A 24,760-nucleotide genomic window follows, 5' to 3' on the forward strand; every position below is an offset into this window, starting at 1 on the left:
CTTCCGGCGTAATAGAAATATTCATAATGATGCATGTATGAGTGAAGCTTTATGATCCTTTATGTGTCCGTCCTGAAAAACAATTGTTGATGGAGCCGGTGAATAACTATGACAACCGAAATTATGAATCCATTTAGTCTTAGATGCATGATTTTTTTAATTCGTTGAAAGTGGCTTTGAACAAGTTGTCAGTTAACTGTGAGTACTCGCAGATCTATTCCCAGTGTCATTTTGTTGTTGGGATGTACAAGTACCCAGCCACGTCCACTTGTATTTTTGTTCATCTGGTGAGTTAAACCTTTTAAACTGATTTATATAGTTCGTTCTTATGTTGTACTGTTATACCATTGTCCCAGGTTGATCTTTGACGGGCTATACAAGTTATGTAACATGATTTTTGCTGCAGTGTATAATTATAACAGTTATATCTATTGACTTCTTGATGTTTCACCCAGTTGTTAATCTTATCTGATTAACATTACTTATATATGTGCTGGACTCGCGGTTATATACTAGTATATTATGTAATCATTAATCACGGAGCAAGCAAGTAGATAAATAGGTAAGTAGATACTTTATTTAAAGATGGTTGTACATTTATAGCAGCAATAAACCAATAATTCAAAAATTTATAATATACGTTTCTCGTTTCTCGTTTTTGTCTCGCCTTGACTGTGACGGCGGTGTCAAAAAGCGAGACATAGGTATTTTGATTTATAAAACTTGAAAGGGCTAATATATTTTCACTGTTTTACGATCAATCACTATATAGATGTTCCAGACCATATAAGTATTTGGACCGTACGCGTACGGTCCGGACCGTATACGTATACTCGTACGGTCCGACCATACGCGTACGGTCGGACCGTATGAGTATACGCGTATGGTCCAGAACGAGCTGACCATACATGCTATTGGTTATTGGTTATTGGATCACATGGGTTAAATTTAAACAAACATTTATCACAATCTTTATTCTTATTTTTACAAATTGTTATTATTACAATTAGATGGATAGAATGAACAAACGAACAATTGAAGTTAAATATTTGTTTAATTGTATATCTGAATCCTATTTTGGCACTCTCGCCCAAGGTGACACTTGCTACCACAAGTAACGTAATACATTTACATGTTTGCAGTTCATGCATACTCCTTATTTTTTTTGTAAAGTTGCTAAATATTCTAAAACAATTGTCCTCCCACATTATGTTTACTTCCGAAATCTTCAATTTCAGTGATCATAATTCAATTAATGATCATTAATGTATTACTGATCGACATGCTAAATACAAGAGATAAACAGATTTAATTAGCCGGTGAATTTTTTAAATTGTTAGAATATAAAGTGTTTATCTCAATTATAATTCAATTTGTATCTAATAAACTTGACCTACTTCTTAATATTAGTCAGACCGTATGAGTATTTTGAAAAAGTACGCATACGGTCCAGACCGTACGCATACGGTCCAAATACTCATACGGTCTGGAACATATATAAAAGTCCTTGATTGCCACAATGAATAAAAAAATGAGATTTTATGGGAAAACCCATGGGCATGGTATCTTCCGCGCTTCATACAATGTACACTGAAAATGTGCTTCGGCCAACGTGTGTGCTCCCCAATGAATTTATAAATGAGGGTCGTGTGAATGGGGTTACAGAATAGAGAATAACGGGTAAAAAAGTAAAAAATCAAGAAAAATGAAAGAAGAGCAAACAAAAATAAGGATATAGAGAATAATAGAGTGCTAAAATATAAACAGGGGTACTTTATAGGCACTGGCTACGGTTACATGGAAATGTAACAATAATAAAAATATTATTGTTACATTGGGGTCTAAATGCCGGAATGCATGGTTGGATAAGGAACCGATTAATTACGAATGTAACAATAATTATTGAGGCTACGGTTACATTGCGTTATTGTTACATGAAAAACAGCAATGTTCAATGGGACTAGTAACATGTACTAAATAATAAAAGTTGAAGACATTATTTTTTATTTGCAATAAATACAAGTATAACATACAATTTTTTGATTTTTTTATAGTACGTCCTACGTGGATCCTGAAATCGGACTCGGACATCTCTTAAACTGAGTTTTACTATGCGTAGTGTTGTGCGTTTGTTTTTTCTACATTGACTAGAGGTATAGGGGAGGGTTGAGATCTCATGAACATGTTTAACCCCGCCGCAATTTTGCGCCTATCTCAAGTCAGGAGCCTTTGCATGGCCTTTGTTAGTCTTGTATGATTTTTTAATGTTAGTTTCTTGTGTATAATTCGGAGTTTAGTATGACGTCCATTATCACTGAACTAGTATACATATTTGTTTTGGGGCCAGCTGAAGGACGCCTCCGGGTGCGGGAGTTTCTCGCTACATTGAAGACCCATTGGTGACCTTCGGCTGTTGTCTGCTCTATGTTTGGGTTGTTGTCGCTTTGACACATTCCCCATTTCCATTCTCAATTTTATACATGTATACAGACGGAAGTTCACAGTTAGCAAACTTTGCTTTTGATGTATCAATTCAGTTTAGTAAGTGCGTTTGAATAGCTGTATGGAATTTGTGTCTTGATATTGTTTCAGTTTCGTTTCAAACGCATCCCATGCAAGTTTTAAATTTTTCACCCAAACAAAATTGGTAATAGGAATCTCTTCATCCATTGTTCAAAGTATAATGACAGTAATACGAGTAGGTGTGCAGTTAAATACTTAAAAGTGACCAGTTTTCTCTGTCCGAGTTTTCAACAACAAACCATTGAACTATATTTTTCACCTTTGGCACTACTAATTTGGAGTAGTAAAAACTGTATCTTTAAGAACATCAAAACCATTCATACCTAAAACTATTTAAACACCATTTGTTGAATAATACTATTTATTACTTATTATTATAACACGTATTATTTAGACGACATGAATGAATTAAGCAACACAACTATATAGAAGATTTAAGTTTAATAAATCTAGCGTACATTACTGTTTTTCATGTAACAATAACGCAATGTAACCGTAGCCTCAATAATTATTGTTACATTCGTAAGTAATCGGTTCCTTACCCAACTTTGCATTCCGGCAATTAGTCTCCAATGTAACAATAATATTTTAATTATTGTTACATTTCCATGTAACCGTAGCCAGTGCAGGGCCGTAACTACCTATGAGGCAGGAGAGGCAGTTGCCTCCCCTAAATTTTCTACACCAAGATTTATTTTTAAGTAATAAATTGAAATGTTGACACTATCATATGTACACGAAGAACTTGAATTTATATTATTAACAACACAAGTTTACAGTTTTAACAGTGTTATCATGATACGTGATATATTAGTCCGAGATTACTCTGACGTCCAACGGCTGTTTTGCCAGACAAGCTGGGGCCGTAGCTTGTCTGGCAAAACAGCCGTTGGATGTCAGAGTAATCTCGGACTAGTGATATATCTGTAATTTTCCGGATTTTTGATCGAAAGTGAACCGTTTATGTTTTTCTCTTTTGGTTTTTTTTTTTCGTGGGTAAGCGGAAGAAGGGATCCCGTAGACCGCCCTACGTCACGATTCATGAATTATGCATATTCTATTTATAGGCTATTTATAAACGATTCTGAAAATACTTATTCTAAAAATAGAATATTCTCAACATGTACAACTATTAAAAAAAAAACAATTCAAAATCATTAACTTTTATGAAACACGGTGAATTTGCTTTATTTATATCACATGAAAAAAAAGGAAAATGTACCGCATTACAGTAGCATATCATGCATATATCATTGTGCAAATATATATACAGATTCCTTTTTAAAATACACATGATACATTTCATATAGATATGATCAACAGTAGTATTTGTGCCTTAATTATGTTGTAAAGACCTGCAAATGTCACATGCACGTGGTCCCATGGCTTTGGATATACTATGGAGTTACTAATATTTTTATTATCCGTTTAAAAGAGTATTTTTATGTAGGCAAAATGAAAAAAAATGTAGCTTACACGTGTTAAACATGTTACACGTACTAAGGCTTTACAGGAGTGTGAGAGGGTGTTTAAACTGTCTGCGTTTAAAGAAACGAATCTGTAATCTGACCCCCTGTTGTCTGACCATTCTTCTATAGCTGGACGTTCTATAGGAACCATTGTTACTTGTTTACAATAAAGCTACTGTTAGCATGGTTAGGGCGTTCTACAGGATCCCCTGGTCGTTCTACATGATCCCCTGTAGTCTGAACCTCATATATCTACTACAGAACGTTCTATAGGATCCCTTATATTGTTTGTTTATCATGTATACACTAAAGGACGTTCTCATGGTTCTACAGGATCCCTTGTTGTCTGAATATTATATATCTACTATAGTATAGAACGTTCTCTATAGGAACAAGTTTTTTGTCAGGATTCTTCTGAAAAAGCTCATACCAAATTTATGAAATATATTTTTGGTGTAAACAGAAAGTCAAGTAATATAGCTGTAATGTCAGAGATTGGTAGATATCCTATGTATTTTACTATAATTTTATCAATGTTAAAATATTGTCATAGACTGGAACGTTTGAAAGAAGGATTATTATTTGATGCATTTATATGTTGTAAACATACAGTTACATAGTTCTTATGTAAATACATGGTATTCTATAGTATAGATTATATTCAGAAAGAGATTGAATTACCAAATTTTGACCAATCAATTGTTTTTTATGTCAGTATGTTAAAAATAAACTATGTAAAAGTTCTGTCATATTTTGGAATAAACTGAAGCATCAAACCATTAACTCCGAAAAAGGGAAAAAATTGTTTTAAGAAAGAAAAATATTTAGAATTACAGGACTTCAAAAAAAAGACAGTCAATTTGTAAATTAAGAATAAGCGCTCATTTTAAAATTGAGACAAACAGATATTCAAAAAAACATATAGAAAGATCTGAGCGTCTTTGTTCTAATTGCTCATTCGGTAAAGTTGAAGATGAGCTTCATGTTTTATTAGAATGCCCTCTTTATGATATTCAAAGGGACGATTTTTTCCAAGACATTTCTAACAATTGTTATTATTTTATAAATTTAAATAAATCTTCTAAATTTTTATGGCTCTTGACCCAAGAAAATGTTACTCTATGGAAAAACTGGGCTGTTATATTGGTGACTGTTTTGAATTAAGGAGATCAGGTATGAACACTGACACTAAGTCAAGTAAACAATTTGAGAATAAATACATATATAATGTAATTTTATTATTCTTTTATTCACAATATATATGTGGTTTTTGGCTTGATTCTGACCAATGCTTATATTCCAAATATATATGTATATGCCTCTATAATTGTTGTTGTTACCAATTATGTAAATCAATTGCATCTGATTTTATACCCTTTATGGGCCCTGTAATTTTGGGAAAAAAATATATATAGGATCCCATATTGTTTGTTTATAATGTATATACTAAAGGGCGTGTTCTCCAGATCCCCTGTTGTCTGAAAATTATATATATAAACTATAGAACGTTCTATAGGATACACTATTGTTTGTTTTTGATGTATCTACCAATCTAAGAGAACGTTCTATAGAATCCCCTGTTGTTTGTTGTTCAGGTTTATGGTATAGGGCGTTCTACAGTATCCCCATGGCGTTCTGCAGGATCCCCTGTTTTCTCAACATTATTTATCTACTATAAGACGTTCTATAGGATCCCCTGTTGTTTGTTTTTCAAGTGTATACTATAGGGCTTTCTACAGGATCCCTTAGGCGGTCTACATGATCCCCTGTTTTCTCAACATTATATATCGACTATATGACGTTCTATAGGGCCCCCTGTTGTTTGTTGTTCATGTTTATACTATAGGGCGTTCTACAGTAACCCCTGTTGTTTGTTTATCATGTGTATACTAGAGGACTCTCTACTGGATCCCTTGGTCAGTCTGTGGGATCCCCTGTTTTCTCAACATTATATATAAACTATAGAACGTTCTATAGGATACCCTATTGTTTGTTTTTGATGTATCTACCAATCTAAGAGAACGTTCTATAGAGTCCCCTGTTGTTTGTTTATCATGTGTATACTAGAGGACTCTCTACTGGATCCCTTGGTCGGTCTGTGGGATCCCCTGTTTTCTCAACATTATATATAAACTATAGAACGTTCTATAGGATACCCTATTGTTTGTTTTTGATGTATCTACTAGGCTAAGAGAACGTTCTACCGGATCCCCTGTTGTTTGTTTTTCAAGTGTATACTATAGGGCGTTCTACAGGATCCCATAGGCGGTCTACAGGATCCCTTGTTTCTCAACATTATATATCTACTATATGACGTTCTATATGATCCCCTGTTGTTTGTTGTTCAGGTTTATAGTATAGGGCGTTCTACAGTATCCCCTGGGCAGTCTGCAGGATCCCCTGTTTTCTCAACATTATTTATCTACTATAAGACGTTCTATAGGATCCCCTGTTGTTTATTTTTCAAGTCTATACTATAGGGCGTTCTACATGATCCCCTGGACGGTCTACAGGGTGCCCTGTTGCTTATGAAAATTATGCATTTAAGATAGGACCTTCTAAAGGTTCCCCTGTTGGTTTTTTTTTCAAGTATATACTATAGGGCGTTCTACAGAATACCTGAGCGATCGATCAACAGGATACCCTGTTTATAAAAATTATGCATTTAAGATAATACTTTCAATAGGTTCCCCTGTTGTTTGTTTATCATGTATATACTATAAGGCTTTCTATAGGATCCCTTGGTTGGTCTAAAGGATCTTCTCTTTTCTCGACATTATTTATCTACTATAAGACGTTCTATAGGGTCCCCTGTTGTTTGTTTTTCAAGTGTATACTATAGGGCGTTTTACAGGATCCCCTAGGCGGTCTACAAGATACCCTGTTTTCTCAACATTATTTATCTACTATAAGACGTTCTATAGTATCCCCTGTTGTTTATTTTTCAATTATGCATTTAAGATAGCACCTTCTAAAGGTTCCCCTGTTGTTTATTTTTCAAGTATATACTATAGGGCGTTCTACAGAATACCTGAGCGATCGATCTACAGGATACCCTGTTTATAAAAATTATGCATTTAAGATGATACTTTCAATAGGTTCCCCTGTTGTTTGTTTATCATGTATATACTATAAGGCTTTCTATAGGATCCCTTGGTTGGTCTAAAGGATCTTCTCTTTTCTCGACATTATTTATCTACTATAAGACGTTCTATAGGGTCCCCTGTTGTTTGTTGTTCATGTTTATACTATAGGGCGTTCTACAGGATCCCCTAGGCGGTCTACAGGATCCCCTGTTTTCTCAACACAATATATCTACTATAGGACGTTCTATAGGGTCCCCTGTTGTTTGTTGTTCATGTTTATACTATAGGGCGTTCTACAGTATCCCCTGGGCGGTCTACAGGATCCCCTGTTTTCTCAACATTATATATCCACTATAAGACGTTCTATAGGATCCCCTGTTGTTTGTTGTTCATTCACTGGACGGTCTACACGATCCCCTGTTGTCTGGACATTATATATATACTAAAGGACGTTCTATAAGACCCCCTATTGATTGTTTTGAATGTTTATACTATAGGTCGTTCTACAGGATCCCCAGGGCGGTCTACAGGATCCTCTTTTGTTAAAAATTATGCATCTGAGAAAGGAAATTCTATAAGTCCCCCTGTAGTTTGTTTTTCATGTATATACTATAAGGCTTTTATGATCCCTTGGGCGGTCTTCAGGATCTCCTGTTTTCTCAACATTATATATCTACTATATGACGTTCTATAGGGCCCCCTGTTGTTTGTTGTTTGTTGTTCATGTTTATACTATAGGGCGTTCTACAGGATCCCCTAGGCGGTCTACAGGATCCCCTGTTTTCTCAACACAATATATCTACTATAGGACGTTCTATAGGGTCCCCTGTTGTTTGTTGTTCATGTTTATACTATAGGGCGTTCTACAGTATCCCCTGGGCGGTCTACAGGATCCCCTGTTTTCTCAACATTATATATCCACTATAAGACGTTCTATAGGATCCCCTGTTGTTTGTTGTTCATTCACTGGTCGGTCTACACGATCCCCTGTTGTCTGGACATTATATATATACTAAAGGACGTTCTATAAGACCCCCTATTGATTGTTTTGAATGTTTATACTATAGGTCGTTCTACAGGATCCCCAGGGCGGTCTACAGGATCCTCTTTTGTTAAAAATTATGCATCTGAGAAAGGAAATTCTATAAGTCCCCCTGTAGTTTGTTTTTCATGTATATACTATAAGGCTTTTATGATCCCTTGGGCGGTCTTCAGGATTTCCTGTTTTCTCAACATTATATATCTACTATATGACGTTCTATAGGGCCCCCTGTTGTTTGTTGTTTGTTGTTCATGTTTATACTATAGGTTGTTCTGCAGGATTCCCTGGACGGTCTGCAGGATCCCTAGTTTTCTCAACATTATTTATTTACTATAAGACGTTCTACAGGATCCCCTGTTGTTTGTTTTTCAAGTGTATACTATAGGGCGTTCTACAGGATCCCTTAGGCGGTCTACAGGATCCCCTGTTTTCTCAACATAATATATCTACTATAGGACGTTCTATAGGGTCCCCTGTTGTTTGTTGTTCATGTTTATACTATAGGGCGTTCTACAGTATCCCCTGGGCGGTCTGCAGGATCCCCAGTTTTCTCAACATTATTCATTTACTATAAGACGTTCTACAGGATCCCCTGTTGTTTGTTTTTCAAGTGTATACTATAGGGCGTTCTACATGATCCCTTAGGCGGTCTACAGGATCCCCTGTTTTCCCAACATAATATATCTACTATAGGACGTTCTATAGGGTCCCCTGTTGTTTGTTGTTCATGTTTATACTATAGGGCGTTCTACAGTATCCCCTGGGCGGTCTGCAGGATCCCCAGTTTTCTCAACATTATTCATTTACTATTAGACGTTCTACAGGATCTCCTGTTGTTTGTTTTTTTAAGTGTATACTATAGGGCGTTCTACAGGATCCCCTAGGCGGTCTACAGGATCCCCTGTTTTCTCAACATAATATATCTACTATAGGACGTTCTATAGGGTCCCCTGTTGTTTGTTGTTCATGTTTATACTTTAGGGCGTTCTACAGTATCCCCCGGGCGGTCTACAGGATCCCCTGTTTTTCAACATTATATATCCACTATAAGATGTTCTATAGGATCCCCTGTTGTTTGTTGTTCATTCACTGGGCGGTCTATACGATCCCCTGTTGTCTGGACATTATATATATACTAAAGGACGTTCTATAAGACCCCCTATTGATTGTTTTGAATGTTTATACTATAGGTCGTTCTACAGGATCCCCAGGGCGGTCTAGAGGATCCTCTTTTGTTAAAAATTATGCATCTGAGAAAGAAAATTCTATAAGTCCCCCTGTAGTTTGTTTTTCATGTATATACTATAAGGCTTTTATGATCCCTTGGGCGGTCTTTAGGATCTCCTGTTTTCTCAACGTTATTTATCTAAAAAAAGGACGTTCTATAGGGTCCCCTGTTGGTGTTGTTCGTGTTTATTTTATAGGTCGTTCTACAGTATCCTCTTTTGTCTGAACATTATATATCTACTATAGAACGTTTTATAGGATCCCATATATTGTTTGTTTATTATGTATAAACTAAAGGGCGTTCTACAGGATCCCCTGTTGTTTGAACATTATATACTTGCTATAGAACGTTCTATATGATCCCCTATTGTTTGTTTATCGTGTATATACTAAGGGTCGTTCTACAGGATCCCCTGGGCGGTCTACAGGATCCCCTGTTGTTTGAATATTATATATCTACTATGGGACGTTCTATAGGTTAGACTGTTTGTTTTTTATGTATATATTAGAGGGAGTTATATATATGCGCCCATAGGCGGTCGATATGATCCCCTGTGGTTTAATAGTTTTGTATCTATATAGGGCGTTCTATAGGATCCCCGGGCGGTCCAAATGCTCCCATTGTTTGGTTATCATGTATTCACTAGATTTATCTACTAGAGAACGTTCTATGGGATCCCTTGTTGGGTCTATAGGATCACCTGTTGTGTTATAATCGTGTATCTGCTATAGGACGTTCTATAGTATCCCCTGGGCGGTCTATAGGACCCCGTATTGTTTAATAATCGCATATTTGCAATAGGGAATTCTTTGGGATTCCCGGGTCGGTCCATAGGATCCTCTGTTGTTTGTTCAACATGTTTCTTCTAGAGGGTGTTCCATAAAATCCCAGGGTCGGTCTATAGGAGCCCTGTAGTTTTTTGATAATGTATCTATTTGAGGGCGTTATATATATATGCTCCCATAGGCGTTCTTTATGATCCCTTGTTGTTTAATAATTGTGCATCTGCTATAGGGCGTTCTAAAGGATCGCCAGGGCGGTCTATAGGATCCCCTGTTGTTTGTTCATAATATATCTATAACAGGTTGTTCTATACGATCCCCTGGGCTGTCTATACGATACCCTGTTGGTTGTTCATCATGTATCTATAACAGGTTGTTCTATACGATCCCCTGGGCGGTCTATAAGATCCCCTTTTGTTTAATAATCCCGCATATTCTATAGTGCGTTCTATAGGATCCCCGGGTCTGTCTATAGGATCCCCTATTGTTTATACCTTGGCGGTCTATATGATCCCCTTTTGTTTAATAATCGCGCATATTCTATAGTGCGTTCTATAGGATCCCTGTGTCTGTCTATAGGATCCCCTATTGTTTAATAACCTTGCATCTGCTATAGGGCGTTCTATGTTATCCCTTTCAAAGGTCGAGGTTGCATATTGTTATTGGTTGTTTTTTTTCTTTTTCTTTTCTTTTTCCCCATAATTTTATTGTCCTGACAAATTCTTGGAAAAGGATAGACACATTCATCTTTATGGAATTATGGCATAATGTAAACCATTATATAAAGTTGTGCTTTTTAATAAGGGGATGGTCCAAGATGGTCTCGATTACTATAAATGTGCTGAGCCCGACTCAGCTAGTATAACCATGGGACTGTATCGCAATCTCGGCAAATTATAAAGAATAACAACTTGTGTTTGAAGATTGTAGATTATAATTCCACCGGAAATGACACAGGAGTTTTTACAGAGCGTGTATTGTTTGGTAAACTGAAAGAAATAAAAATACAATATTTTACAATATGTACGAAAGAAATATATGAATGTTCAATGCAATAATAATATCAAGTCAAAAACGAAAGTAGAATTCTCAGGTCAATTCATAGAAATAAACAATTACAGTTCGTATTTGTTGAATAAACGTGGAATTCAAGTTAACGGAATTAACGGTATATATATTTAACAGTTTATAATCGATTTGAAACGTACTTGACGGTGATTTGTCACAATATCCACAGGAGCAGATTTGTCGTGGCATCTATTGCAATAGACAGGTGAGGAAGAGAAAGTAAACGGTAGTGAAAATACGGATAAGTCCAGATTATTTCCGGAAAATATGAATGTCTGAAAATTCAATCCAATAGACTTTATAGTAAATACAGTTGCGTATGTGATCCAGAATACTCCCCGTCTGAAATCTACCTGATATCACTATTCCAGAAAGTTTAATTCCAAATGTGAATGTCACTATATTAATCCAAAATATATACATATAATTACACGGGTTTGTTCTCTATGAGAAGAATCATGTCCACGATAGGGCGTGTGTAGGTTGTGGCTTTTCCATTAACGATTACTCGCACTTCTGCTTTTCGGACATGTTCGTCTGAACTTTTAAAAGAGTTCACTATAATTCCAACGGGCCATTGGGTACGGCAAATGTTTTTGTCCTTTAGAAGAATGACGTCTCCTTCGATGAGATCACGGCGATCTTCGGTCCATTTTCGTCGTTGTTGTAGTAACGGCAGGTACTCCTTCCTCCAACGGGACCCGAAAACACTGGCTAGAGCCTGTACTCGTCTCCATTCGGCAAGACAGAGATCTCGTTTGTCGAATTCCCCAAGATGGTCTGAAGTGAAAATGTAGTCGGTTTTCTGCGTCAATAACATAGCCGGAGTTAATATTAACGGATTCTCTGGATCTGTTGATACCGGTACCAGAGGTCTAGAGTTCACTATTGCTGAAACTTCTGCCATTAGTGTGTTGAGCACGTCATGTGTTAGGCTTCTTCCGGCTGCGTTAAGAAGCATAGAATCAAGAATTCTCCTAGTGATACCAATCATTCTTTCCCAGGCTCCACCCATGTGGGACAAATGCGGCGGATTGAAGATCCAAGTTGTACCAGAATTATACAGAAAGTTATTGAAGGGTCCATCTTCAACGTTGATTGAGTCGATCTTTAAATCGTCGATTGCGCCGATAAAGTTCGTTCCACGGTCAGATCGGAAAATCTTAACTTGGCCTCTTATAGCGGTGAATCTCCTGACAGCGTTTATGAAGGCTGAAGAACTCATTTCCTCGATTAATTCGATGTGAATAGCTCTTGTCACTAAGCATGTGAATAAAATTGCCCAACGCTTTGAGTTGGCGTATCCACCACGTGTTTTACGTGAAACAATTGTCCAGGGTCCAAAAGTGTCTATTCCAACGTTAGTAAACGGAGGTGAAGGTTCAAGACGGTCCTCTGGCAAATCAGACATGATTTGATACTCGGTTTTTCCTCTGAGTTTGCGGCATGTCACACATTTGTGAATAATAGATGAGATTAAGCGTTTTGCTCCTACGATCCAAAATCCTGCTGATCGAATCGCTCCATCTGTGAAATGGCGACCTTGATGTTTTATCTTGTTGTGGTAGTGTCGAACTAATAATGTCGCTATATGATGGCGTCCAGGGACGATCAATGGTTTCTTTTCACGGAGGTTTAAGTCAGATTTGGCGATACGGCCTCCTACTCGTAATAGTCCTCGTTCGTCCAAAAACGGATTAAGGTTAGCTATCGGACTCCGCTTATGAATCTGTTCCTGACGTTTAATGCAATCTATTTCATCTCCGTAAACTTCATATTGAGCAGATATTAAGATGAAATTTTCGGCATTCGAAAAGCCTTCCAGAGAAGTCACTGGTGATGTCTGTTTTGACCCGTGTAAACGGGAGAAACGTTCCAAAAAGGCTATCGCTCGCACAAGTGATGTCCAGTTGGAGAATCTGTTGAATCTATCAGTTCCGATACCTTTTTGCTCAAGTGTGGCAAATGTTTTTGCAACATTAACAGTTGCACGTATTTCTCCATCTTCCTCTGGGTCTATTAGCTGATATATGTCCTCAGAATTCTTTTGTTCTGAGAAAAGAAATTGTCTTGGTCCTAATAACCATTCGCTGCCATGAATTTCGTGAGCAGGTACGGACCTTGTTCCCGAGTCTGCGGGATTACGGTTAGTTGGTACATAATTCCATTGACTTGGAGAGCTAAATTTTCTTATTTTCTCTACTCTATTGGCGACATAGATAAAGAACCTTCTTGTCTCGTTACTGATGTAGCCTAGGACTACTTTACTGTCTGTGTAGAATTTTACGGTGTCTATATGTAAATCTAAATTATCCATGATGGTCTGTGTTATCTCGACTGCTAATACTGCAGCAGATAGTTCAAGGCGTGGAATAGTATGACCACTTGTTGGTGCAACTTTAGCTTTCCCAAGAATGAAACCTATGTTTGGTTCACCACTACTGTCGGTCGTGCGTAGATATGCAACAGCTGCTATGGCTTTTTCTGAGACCAAGACTACGTTGCAGGGGTTTGCTGTCGCATTCTAAGTCTAGATCTTTAAGATTTGAAGCCAAATCACTGACATGAAATGCAGACATAACTTCCGCACAATTAGAGGCAAACTTGTGAAGGCGTAAGTTTCCATATTTTGCTAATGCTTGCTGTGTGTCCTTCATGAGCTTAACAGCTTCCTCTTTAGTAGGACATGACGTTAGACCGTCGTCGACATAGAAGTCTCTTGTAACAAAGCTAGTCACGTGACTGCCAAACTCTTGTTCTGATGCTTGAGCTGCTTTTCTGAGTCCAAGCGTAGCAACGGCAGGTGACGGACTATTTCCGAAAACATGAACTCTCATGCGGTACTCGACAAGGTTCTTCTGTAGGTCATTGTCTTTATGCCATAAAAATCTCAGATAATTTCGGTGGTCTTTTCTGACAACAAAGCAGTGAAACATATGTTGAACGTCTGCAGTAACTGCGACCATTTCTTTCCTGAAACGCAGCAATACTCCCAAGAGATCATTGGTCAAGTCTGGACCTGTAAGCAGGACGCTGTTAAGTGAAACTCCGTTACATTTGGCGGAAGAATCAAACACACCTCTTATCTGATCGGGTTTCTTCGGATGATAAACACCAAACAATGGCAAATACCAGCACTCCTCATGTTCGTGCAATGGTGGAGCGAGCTCTGCATGATTATTATCTAAGATTTTACTCATAAATGTAAGAAAATGTTCCCGCTTCACTGAGTTTCTATTCAGACTGGCGTCTAACATGTTAGCACGGTGAAGAGCCTGTGGTCTGTTGCTAGGCAATGGCTGTCTTGGCACTCGGAACGGTAACGGTGCTACCCAACTTCCTTTCGAGTCTCTGACAAATTCGTTGTCCATCTGTTTCATGAACATTTTGTCCTCATATGACTGTCCAGGCTTATCATAGTCCCTTGTTTTTTCAAAGAGTGGCGATTGTAAATCTTTCGTTACAGGGTCTGTGTAGTTTTCCCGGATGTCAAACTTGCTTGTGCATGGTTGAAAAGTTGAAGGTTGTCCTGTAGGTAAAATGTTGGTTATTTTAACATTTAACTCAAGAGGCACATGTTGCTTGTTAATGCAAGTTTCTCCTATCACTACCCAACCAAGTTTCAATTGTTGTGCGTATGGAGTTCTGGATGGTCCTATGGGCTGGTCAAGAACATGGTGTGCCTCTATAAGGTCTCTGCCTATTAAGAGAAGTATTTGGCAATTTTCCTCTATTGGTGGAATGCTGCCCCTAAGTTCTTTCAAATGAGGGTGATGCATTGTTACTTCAGGAGTAGGTATTTCGTCCCTATTATTTGGGATATGATCACATTCAATCAGTACAGGAAGGTCAAATTTGTCATTACCATTGATTGATTCCATGACGAAACCTCTTCCTCTTTTCCCGGAAGTGACTACTTTGCCGGAGCATGTTGATAAAGTATAGTTCTCCGGTTTATCTTTGACGTCGAAAAGATTAAAGAATTCGGGCGATGCTAGTGACCGGTTGCTTTGGTCATCAATGATGGCGTACATGCGAATAACTTTGTCCTGGTTATCTTTGTGATAAACATTCACAGGAAGTATTTTAGCACAAGATTTCCCGCTATATGCATCTTTGCAGATCTCAGTACAGGTAGAGTTAACTGAGGTTGCCTTAGTTTCAGCCGATTCTATAGGCTCCCCGCCGTAGGCTTGCTTAGGCGGGCTAGATTGAGAACTTGCAGGTTGCTGTGGTCTAGTGATGTGAAGTGCGGTAGTGTGTTGTTTACTTCCACATTCTTTACAACTTATGCGTGCATTGCATTCCCGGCTCCTGTGTGTGGTAGAATCACAACACTTGTAACATACATTGTTTTCTTTTAAAAGACCTTTGCGCTCCTCTATTGACTTGGCTCGGAACGCTCGACATTCATTTAAGGAATGCTTTGTATTGTGCAGAATACAAAGACCTTGTTTGCTGGCATCTCCAGATTGCTGCTCAACTGCTGTTTTATGAGCACCAACTTTAGTCTTAGGGTAAGACGTAGACCTTGGCGCAGCACCTTTTGTATTTGGTGTGACTCTTGACCCAAAGATGAACCCAGGATCGTTCTTTGTTTTGCTTATTTCCCTGATGAAGGCAGAGAATTCTGTGAAAGGTGGAAAAGCAACTTCATATTTAGACTTGTATCTTGTAGCCCTCGTTGTCCACTTTTCTTGGAGTCCGTACGGTAATTTTTCAACAATTGGATTTATCCCGGACGAAGAGTCAAAGTATGCTAGCAAACATCCCAGCTTGGGATTTTCCTTGTGATATTCTATTTCTGATAGAATGTCAGACAGTTCGTAGAGACGTGCGTTGTCCTTATTCGTCAATGTAGGGAATTTGGCAAGTTTACTCATGAGAGAGGCTTCCAACATTTCTGGAGCACCATACCGCTCGTCAAGCCTCTTCCATAATCTCTGTATACCTATGGAAGGATTGTTGGCGTTCGACGCTCTTATGCTAATGGCGTGTTTAGCAGACTCTGGACCGAGCCACTTGATCAGTAAATCGATCTGTTCTGAGTCAGAGACTTGTAACTCATCAGTCACGTTCTTGAAGCTTGCTTTCCAAGTATGAAAGGATTCTGCCCGATCGTTAAAGCTTGTTAATCGGGAGAAAAGCAGGTCCTTGCGTAAGAGGAATCTAGTTATCTCTGATGTAAGGTTGATTTGTTGCTGGTGTGCAACAGGGATCTCTTCTATTACGTCTTGTTTTGTGCGTAAGACAGGGATCGCTTCTTTAACACCCTGTTTTTGGTGTTCGGTAGGGCTCTCATCTGAAAGACCTAGTTTTTGTATGCCGGTTACTAATCCCAGATCTGGGATAAAGGTAACTTCCGGTGACTTATTATCGGAAGGCAAGACGGCAGATGTCTGTGACAGCAAGTTCGATGCCACGGGTGGCACGAACGCTGGTGCCTCGTGACTCAGTTCGATCTCAACAGGAATTTGCTTTTTCTTTTGAGGTCCTGTTACTTCCTTAACAACAGTTGATACAGGAAGTTTATTGACGAAATCTTGCACACGCTGGAGCGGGTCTTCCTTTTCGTCAGGGAGATCGCTATACGCTTGGCTATCATCGTATTCCAGGATACGAGCCTCGGCCTCTGCGGCTGCAGCTTCTCTCTGTGCTTCAAGAAGGTTAAATTTGGCTTTAAGCTCGGCCTTTTCCCGGCTTACTCGTGCAGCTTCTTGTTGCATTTGAGCCTTCCTGCGCATAGCCTCTTGTTCTAATTGCGTTTTTCTGTGAGCGGCCTCCTGTTCTAGCTGAACTGTTCTCTGTGCGGCCTCATGTTTACGTTGAGCGACTTCTTGCTCCATTTCTGCCTTTTTACGACTGGCTTCCTGTTCCATTTCAGCTTTTTTGCGTGCTGCTTCCTGTTCCATTTCATTTTGTCTGAACAGGGCTTGTTCTTCTAACATTGCTTCCTGTTGTAGGATAAGGGCATGTTTTTCGACAAATGCTATCTTAGACTTTGCAGCCTCTGCCTTGGCTCGCTTTCTCCGTGCCAGGCTTGACATGTCTGACACGTTAGAGCTACCGCTGTGCGACGTCTTCTTACCCCTTGAGGTCTTTGTTTTAGTGGATTTGGCCTTTGTTAGAGCGAGGCGATGCTCGTGTAGTTTTTCCATAACTAGCTCCACTTTGGACAGACGTAAATCCAAAGAGAGTTTACATGCATCAATTTCTTTTTGACTCTCCAATGTTCGGGTCCTTTTCAGAAAGTCTAGGTATTCATCTGTAAGCCTACGATAATTATTACAGGCTTTAACAAGTTTGTCCTGGACTGTTAGGAGTTGCTGGAGATCGTTAGGAGGCGTTGTTACTTCCAATAACTGGGATTCAATGTCTGCCCAGAGAGCCTCTAGTTCCTGACAGAACTTGTCACGTTTTTCAGTGAAAGCTCCTTGTCCTTTTTCCGTGAGGTCACGTACTCGCCTAGCCTCGGGAGTTTCATCTGACTGTGATGTATTAGACGGATTTTCTAATAGTTCAGGGACATCTCCTTCTTGGGGCTGAATCTCTTCTTGTTGTTCCACATGACTGGGATCCATGTTGACTCAACGTTGTTAGGTTGCTGTCCAGTATACACAAGATATGTAGTCCACTGTCAGTGTGAAGGTATGTACGTTGCTACGTTGTCGTTCCTTGTCTGGATATGTAAAGACAGGTTGTCGTCAATTTACTGTGCTGAGCCCGACTCAGCTAGTATAACCATGGGACTGTATCGCAATCTCGGCAAATTATAAAGAATAACAACTTGTGTTTGAAGATTGTAGATTATAATTCCACCGGAAATGACACAGGAGTTTTTACAGAGCGTGTATTGTTTGGTAAACTGAAAGAAATAAAAATACAATATTTTACAATATGTACGAAAGAAATATATGAATGTTCAATGCAATAATAATATCAAGTCAAAAACGAAAGTAGAATTCTCAGGTCAATTCATAGAAATAAACAATTACAGTTCGTATTTGTTGAATAAACGTGGAATTCAAGTTAACGGAATTAACGGTATATATATTTAACAGTTTATAATCGATTTGAAACGTACTTGACGGTGATTTGTCACAATATCCACAGGAGCAGATTTGTCGTGGCATCTATTGCAATAGACAGGTGAGGAAGAGAAAGTAAACGGTAGTGAAAATACGGATAAGTCCAGATTATTTCCGGAAAATATGAATGTCTGAAAATTCAATCCAATAGACTTTATAGTAAATACAGTTGCGTATGTGATCCAGAATAATAAACACTGGTCAACAGTATTTTTTTTAATGTTTTTTGTATATATTTCTAGTATTCCTGAGCATAGAACCATGATATTCAATATACAAAGTAGGTGTCAACAATTTGTATGATCCTCAGAACTACATATACCTAGCAGTAGGTAGTTGTGTTTTTTTAGTATAAATTTTATTTCAAAATTGCTGACGGTAACCTAGCAATGGCAAGGTCGTCTGGCAACTTGACAACAGTATGACATCCGCCTTTGCTCGCAATGGCAATTCTATTTGTTTGCGTATTCTTATGGATTTGTACAGACAGGAGAAAAGAAATTGACCCGTCTTTTAATATCCCTTTCCGATATATTGATGATGTACTGTCTATTAATGATAATAGATTCAATGAGTATATATGGCAAGCCGTTTTACTATTTATGCTAACTTCAAGATAGCTCATATAATATATCAGATATTTCAAATGATATATAAAATATCTCTCCCATATATAATATACAAGATATCTCATATAATATATAATATATAAGATATTTTATATAATTTACTCTTTACAAGATATCTTATCAACTTTAAAAGATAGCTTTTATACTTTATAAGATATCTTATTAATTCAATAAGATATATTATACACTTAAGAAGATATATTATAAACGAAATGAAAAAAAAAAGAAACGAACAATAACAATATAATATGCCCCCTTTGAAAGGGACAACAAAGTACGTCCTATAGCAGATGCACGACTATTAAACAAGAGGGGATCCTAAGACCGACCCGGGGATCCTATAAACCGCCCAGGGTATCGTATAGAACACCCTGATATAGATACATGAACAACGAACAGGGGATCCTATAGACCGCCCTGGGGATCCTATAAAACGCCCTATAGCAGATACATGAATATTGCACAACAGGTGATCCTATAGACCCAACAGGGGATCCCATAGAACGCTCCCTATTAGATACATGATTACTTAACAACGGGATCCTATAGAACACCCTATAGCAGATACACAATTATAAATTAAACCACAGGGAATCCTATAGACCGCCCAGGGGATCCTGTAGAACGCCCTTCAATAGATACATTATGAACAAACAACAGGGCTCCTATAGACCAACCTAGAGATTCTATGGACCGACCCGGGGATCTTAAGGAACGCCCTATAGCAGATGCACGATTATCAAACAATACCAACCAACAGGGGAACATATAAACGGCCCAGAGGATCTTACAGAACGTCGTATACTAGAAACATAATGAACAAACAGCAGGTTATTCTAAAGACCGCCCCGGAGATCCTATAGAACGCCCTTCAGCATGCAAATACACGACTATTACACAACAGGGGATCCTATAAAACGCCCTCTAGTATATACGTAAAGTAGATACATGTTTAAAAAAACAGGGGAACCTATAGAAGGTTCTATCCTAGATGCATACAAATCAAACAGGGGATCCTGAAGAATATATAATGCTCAGACAACAGGAGATCATGTAGATGGGCCTATAGTATAAACATGAAAAACAATCAACAGGGGATCCTATAGAACGTCCTATGATTGATATATAATGTTGAGAAAACAGGGCATTCTGCAGACCGCCCAAGGGATCATAAACGCCCTATTATATATACATAATAAACAAAGAACAGGGGAGCCTATAGAATTTCCTATCTCAGATGCATATTTTTTTTAACAAAAGGGGATTCTGTAGACCGCCCTATAGTAAAAATATGAAAAACAAAGACCAGTGGAACCTATCTCAGATGCATATTTTTTTAACAAAAGGGGATTCTGTAGACCGCCCAGGGAATCCTGTAGAACGCCCGATAGTATAAACATAAAAAAAAACAATCAACAGGGCCTCCTGTAGACCGCCCCAGGGGATCCGGTAGAACGCCCTTTAGTATATAAATAACAAACAATCAATATAGGGGATCCTATAGAACGTCCTATAGTAGATATATAATGTAGAGACAAAAGGGGATCCTGTAGACCGCCCAGGGGATCCTATTGAACGCCCTTTAGTAAATACATGATAAACAATCAAAAGGGGATCATGTAGAACGTTCCATAGTAAATATATAATGTTCAGACAAAAGGGGATCCTGTAGACTGCCTAGGGGATCCTATTGAACGCCCTTTAGTATATAAATGATTAACAAACAACATAGGATCCTATAGAACGTCTTATAGTTGATATATTATGTTGAGAAAACAGGGGATCCTGTAGACCGCCCAGGGGATCCAGTAGAACGCCCTTTAGTATATAAATAATAAACAAACAATATAGGGATCCTATAGAACGTCCTATAGTACATATATAATGTAAAGACAACAGGGTATCCTTTAGACCGCCCAAGGGATCCTTTAGAATGCCCTTTAGTGTATACTTGATTAACAAACAATAGGGGATCCTATAGAACGTCTTATAGTAGATATATTATGTTGAGAAAACAGGGAATCCTGTAGACCGCCCAGGGGATCCTGTAGAACGCCCTATAGTATATAAATGAAAAACAAACAACGGGGGATACTTTAGAACGTTTTATAGCAGATATAGATTTTTAAACAAATGGGCATCCTGTAGACCGCCCAGTGGATCCTGTAGAAAGCCCTATAATATAAACATAAAAAAACAATCAACAGGGCATCCTGTAGACCGCCCAGGGGGTCCAGTAGAACGCCCTTTAGTATATTAATAATAAACAAACAATATAGGGATCCTATAGAACGTCCTATAGTAGATATATAATGTAAAGACAACAGGGGATCCTGTAGACCGCCCATGGTATCCTGTAGAACGCCCTTTAGTATAAACATGATAAACAAACAACTGGGGATCCTGTAGAATGTTCTATAGTAAATATATAATGTTCAGACAAAAGGGGATCCTGTAGACTGCCTAGGGGATCCTATTGAACGCCCTTTAGTATATAAATGATTAACAAACAACATGGGATCCTATAGAACGTCTCATAGCAGAAAAATAATGTTGAGAAAACAGGTGATCCTTTAGAACGCCGTATAGTATAAACATGAAAAAACAATCAACAGGGGGTCTTATAGAACGCCATTTAGTACATATATAATGTAAAGACAACAGGGTATCCTTTAGACCGCCCAAGGGATCCTTTAGAACGCCCTTTAGTATATACTTGATTAACAAACAATAGGGGATCCTATAGAACGTCTTATAGTAGATATATTATGTTGAGAAAACAGGAAATCCTGTAGACCGCCCAGGGGATCCTGTAGAACGCCCTATAGTATATAAATGAAAAACAAACAACGGGGGATACTTTAGAACGTCTTATAGTAGATATAGATTTTTAAACAAATGGGCATCCTGTAGACCGCCCAGTGGATCCTGTAGAAAGCCCTATAATATAAACATAAAAAAACAATCAACAGGGCATTCTGTAGACCACCCAGGGGATCCAGTAGAACGCCCTTTAGTATATTAATAATAAACAAACAATAAAGGGATCCTATAGAACGTCCTATAGTAGATATATAATGTTAAGACAACAGGGGATCCTGTAGAACGCCCTATAGTATAAACATGAAAAACCATCAATAGGGGGTCTTATAGAACGACCTTTAGTAGATATTTAATGTTCAGACAACAAGGGATCCTGAAGACCGCCCAGGGGATCCCGTAGAACGCCCTTTAGTATATACTTGATTAACAAACAATAGGGGATCCTATAGAACGTCTTATAGTAGATATATTATGTTGAGAAAACAGGGGATCCCGTAGACCGACCAGGGGATCGTGTAGAACGCCCTATAGTATATACTTGAAAAACAAACAACGGGGGATACTTTAGAACGTCTTGTAGTAGATACATAATGTTGAGAAAGCAGGGGATCACACAGACCGGCCAAGGGATCTCGTAAGAATTCCTCTATTAGATACTTCAAAAACAAACAATAGAGTATCCTATAGAACGTTCTATACTTTATATCTAATGTAAAGACAACAGGGGATCCTGTAGACCGCCCATGGTATCCTGTAGAACGCCCTTTAGTATATTAATAATAAACAAACAATAAAGGGATCCTATAGAACGTCCTATAGTAGATATATAATGTTAAGACAACAGGGGATCCTGTAGACCGCCCAGGGGATCCTGTAGAACGCCCTATAGTATAAACATGAAAAACCATCAATAGGGGGTCTTATAGAACGACCTTTAGTAGATATATAATGTTCAGACAACAAGGGATCCTGAAGACCGCCCAGGGGATCCCGTAGAACGCCCTTTAGTATATACTTGATTAACAAACAATAGGGGATCCTATAGAACGTCTTATAGTAGATATATTATGTTGAGAAAACAGGGGATCCCGTAGACCGACCAGGGGATCGTGTAGAACGCCCTATAGTATATACTTGAAAAACAAACAACGGGGGATACTTTAGAACGTCTTGTAGTAGATACATAATGTTGAGAAAGCAGGGGATCACACAGACCGGCCAAGGGATCTCGTAAGAATTCCTCTATTAGATACTTCAAAAACAAACAATAGAGTATCCTATAGAACGTTCTATACTTTATATATAATGTTCAGACAACAGGGGATCCTGTAGAACGTCCTTTGCTATATACATGATAAACAAACAATATAGGAGATCCTATAGAACGTTCTATAACTATAAATATAAGGTTCAGACAACAGGGGATCATGTACACCGACCAGAAGATCCCGTAGAACGCCCTAATAGAACATGTAGCTTCATTATAAACAAATAACAGGGGAAACGAAGACCAGCACCCCCTTCCCCACCGCCACTATCACCCCCCCCCCTCACACCCTGTAAAGGTAATGTCTCGTTTCTAAGAACGTGTTAGCTACATGTTTTTTTTTTTATCAATTTGCCTACATCAAAGTACTCTATTAAGCAGATAATAAAAATATTATTAACTCCATAGTATATTCAAAGCCATGGGATCACGTGCATGGGACATTTGCAAGTCTTTACAACATAATTAAGGCACCAATACTGTGTGTCATATATACTAGTATGTGAAATATCATATATATCTCAAAAAGGAATATGTATTTGCTTAATGAGGGCACAATGATATATGCTACTGTAATGCGGAACATTTTCCTATTTAAGTTCACGTTGAACGTGAAATAATTTCTGTCATGAACGTTGCACGAAAAATAAAGACTTTAAGGTGAACCTTTTGTGACTGAGTCACTGTCCTCTTGTATATATGAAGTCTTTGTTTTACTTAATATTCCCTATTTAGTGTGTACACATTTATGATATAAATAATTTACAGCTTTTAGAAAAGTATATATAAAGATATCCTGAACTTTAAAAATGCAAATAAAGGAACAACATCATTGGTCTTACCGCCTTATCATTTCTTATCACGGAAACAAAATTATATCAATTTCGTTCTTGTCCATGTTGACGATCCCTGTCTAGTGTTTTTTTTTTTTTTTTGAAAAATACTGAGCACGCAAAATAAGCATTTGAATCACGAAGCACGTATAAAATTTACATAAGCAGAACATATTGAACACCTCGCTGTTTTGCACGACTGAACGTTAAATAAAAAAGTAAAAACACGTTGAACGTGAAATAAAAAAAAAACCAATCACGTACCACGAAAATAACCCTCTACCACTCTCCATGAAAGTTAATGATTTTGCATCGTTTTTTTAAGATAGTTTTACATGTTAAGAAAATTCTATTTTTAGCATTAGTATTTTCCGAATCGTTTAAAAATAGCCTATAAATAGAATATGCATAATTCATGAATCGTGACGTAGGGCGGTCTACGGGATCCCTTCTTCCGCTTACCTTTTTCGTGTGGCCGTCCGTCTGTTGGTATTCAGTATTAATACGAGAACACGTATGAAACTTTGCTTTCGTCAATTTTGAATAAAACTTAACTATTCACATTTATTTAGGGGCTCAATTAAGCAGAGGAAGTTCCCTTTCTATTTTGAATCTTTTAAGAGATCGGAAATTCGTTACCGGCTGAATCAGCTGTTGGGTCATTTCAGTTTTAACGTCTCCCGATCGTTCGGGAAAATTATGGTCCATGCCTTAGTAGTTAAACACTCCCATTCGTTGTAGCAGGGACTTTCTATACTAAGTATATACTGGTATAGAAAGTCCCTGGTTGTGGTTGTCTGTTTAGCTTTCAACAATATTGAAATTATCTTGTGTTCTATGATCTTGCTTTATATGTTTTTTTACCAGTTTGATTTCTAACAAAAATATCTTTAAATACAGATAATAATTGTTTGCATAAAAA

The 24,760-nt window shown here is 38.0% G+C and overlaps 1 protein-coding gene across 1 annotated transcript in view; it reads left to right on the forward strand.

The window, feature by feature from the left end:
* The first annotated feature begins 22,897 nt into the window (after positions 1-22,897).
* The window catches only part of LOC143064446 (protein white-like), a 60,759-nt gene continuing 58,896 nt past the window's right edge, over positions 22,898-24,760 (forward strand). The window contains exon 1 of the mRNA XM_076237274.1: positions 22,898-22,968. The gene's annotated coding sequence lies outside the window, so the exon portion shown is untranslated. The remainder of the gene's footprint in view (positions 22,969-24,760) is intronic.

The sequence above is a fragment of the Mytilus galloprovincialis genome, chromosome 2 (genome assembly GCF_965363235.1).
Source record: "Mytilus galloprovincialis chromosome 2, xbMytGall1.hap1.1, whole genome shotgun sequence".
Lineage (NCBI taxonomy): Eukaryota > Metazoa > Mollusca > Bivalvia > Mytilida > Mytilidae > Mytilus > Mytilus galloprovincialis.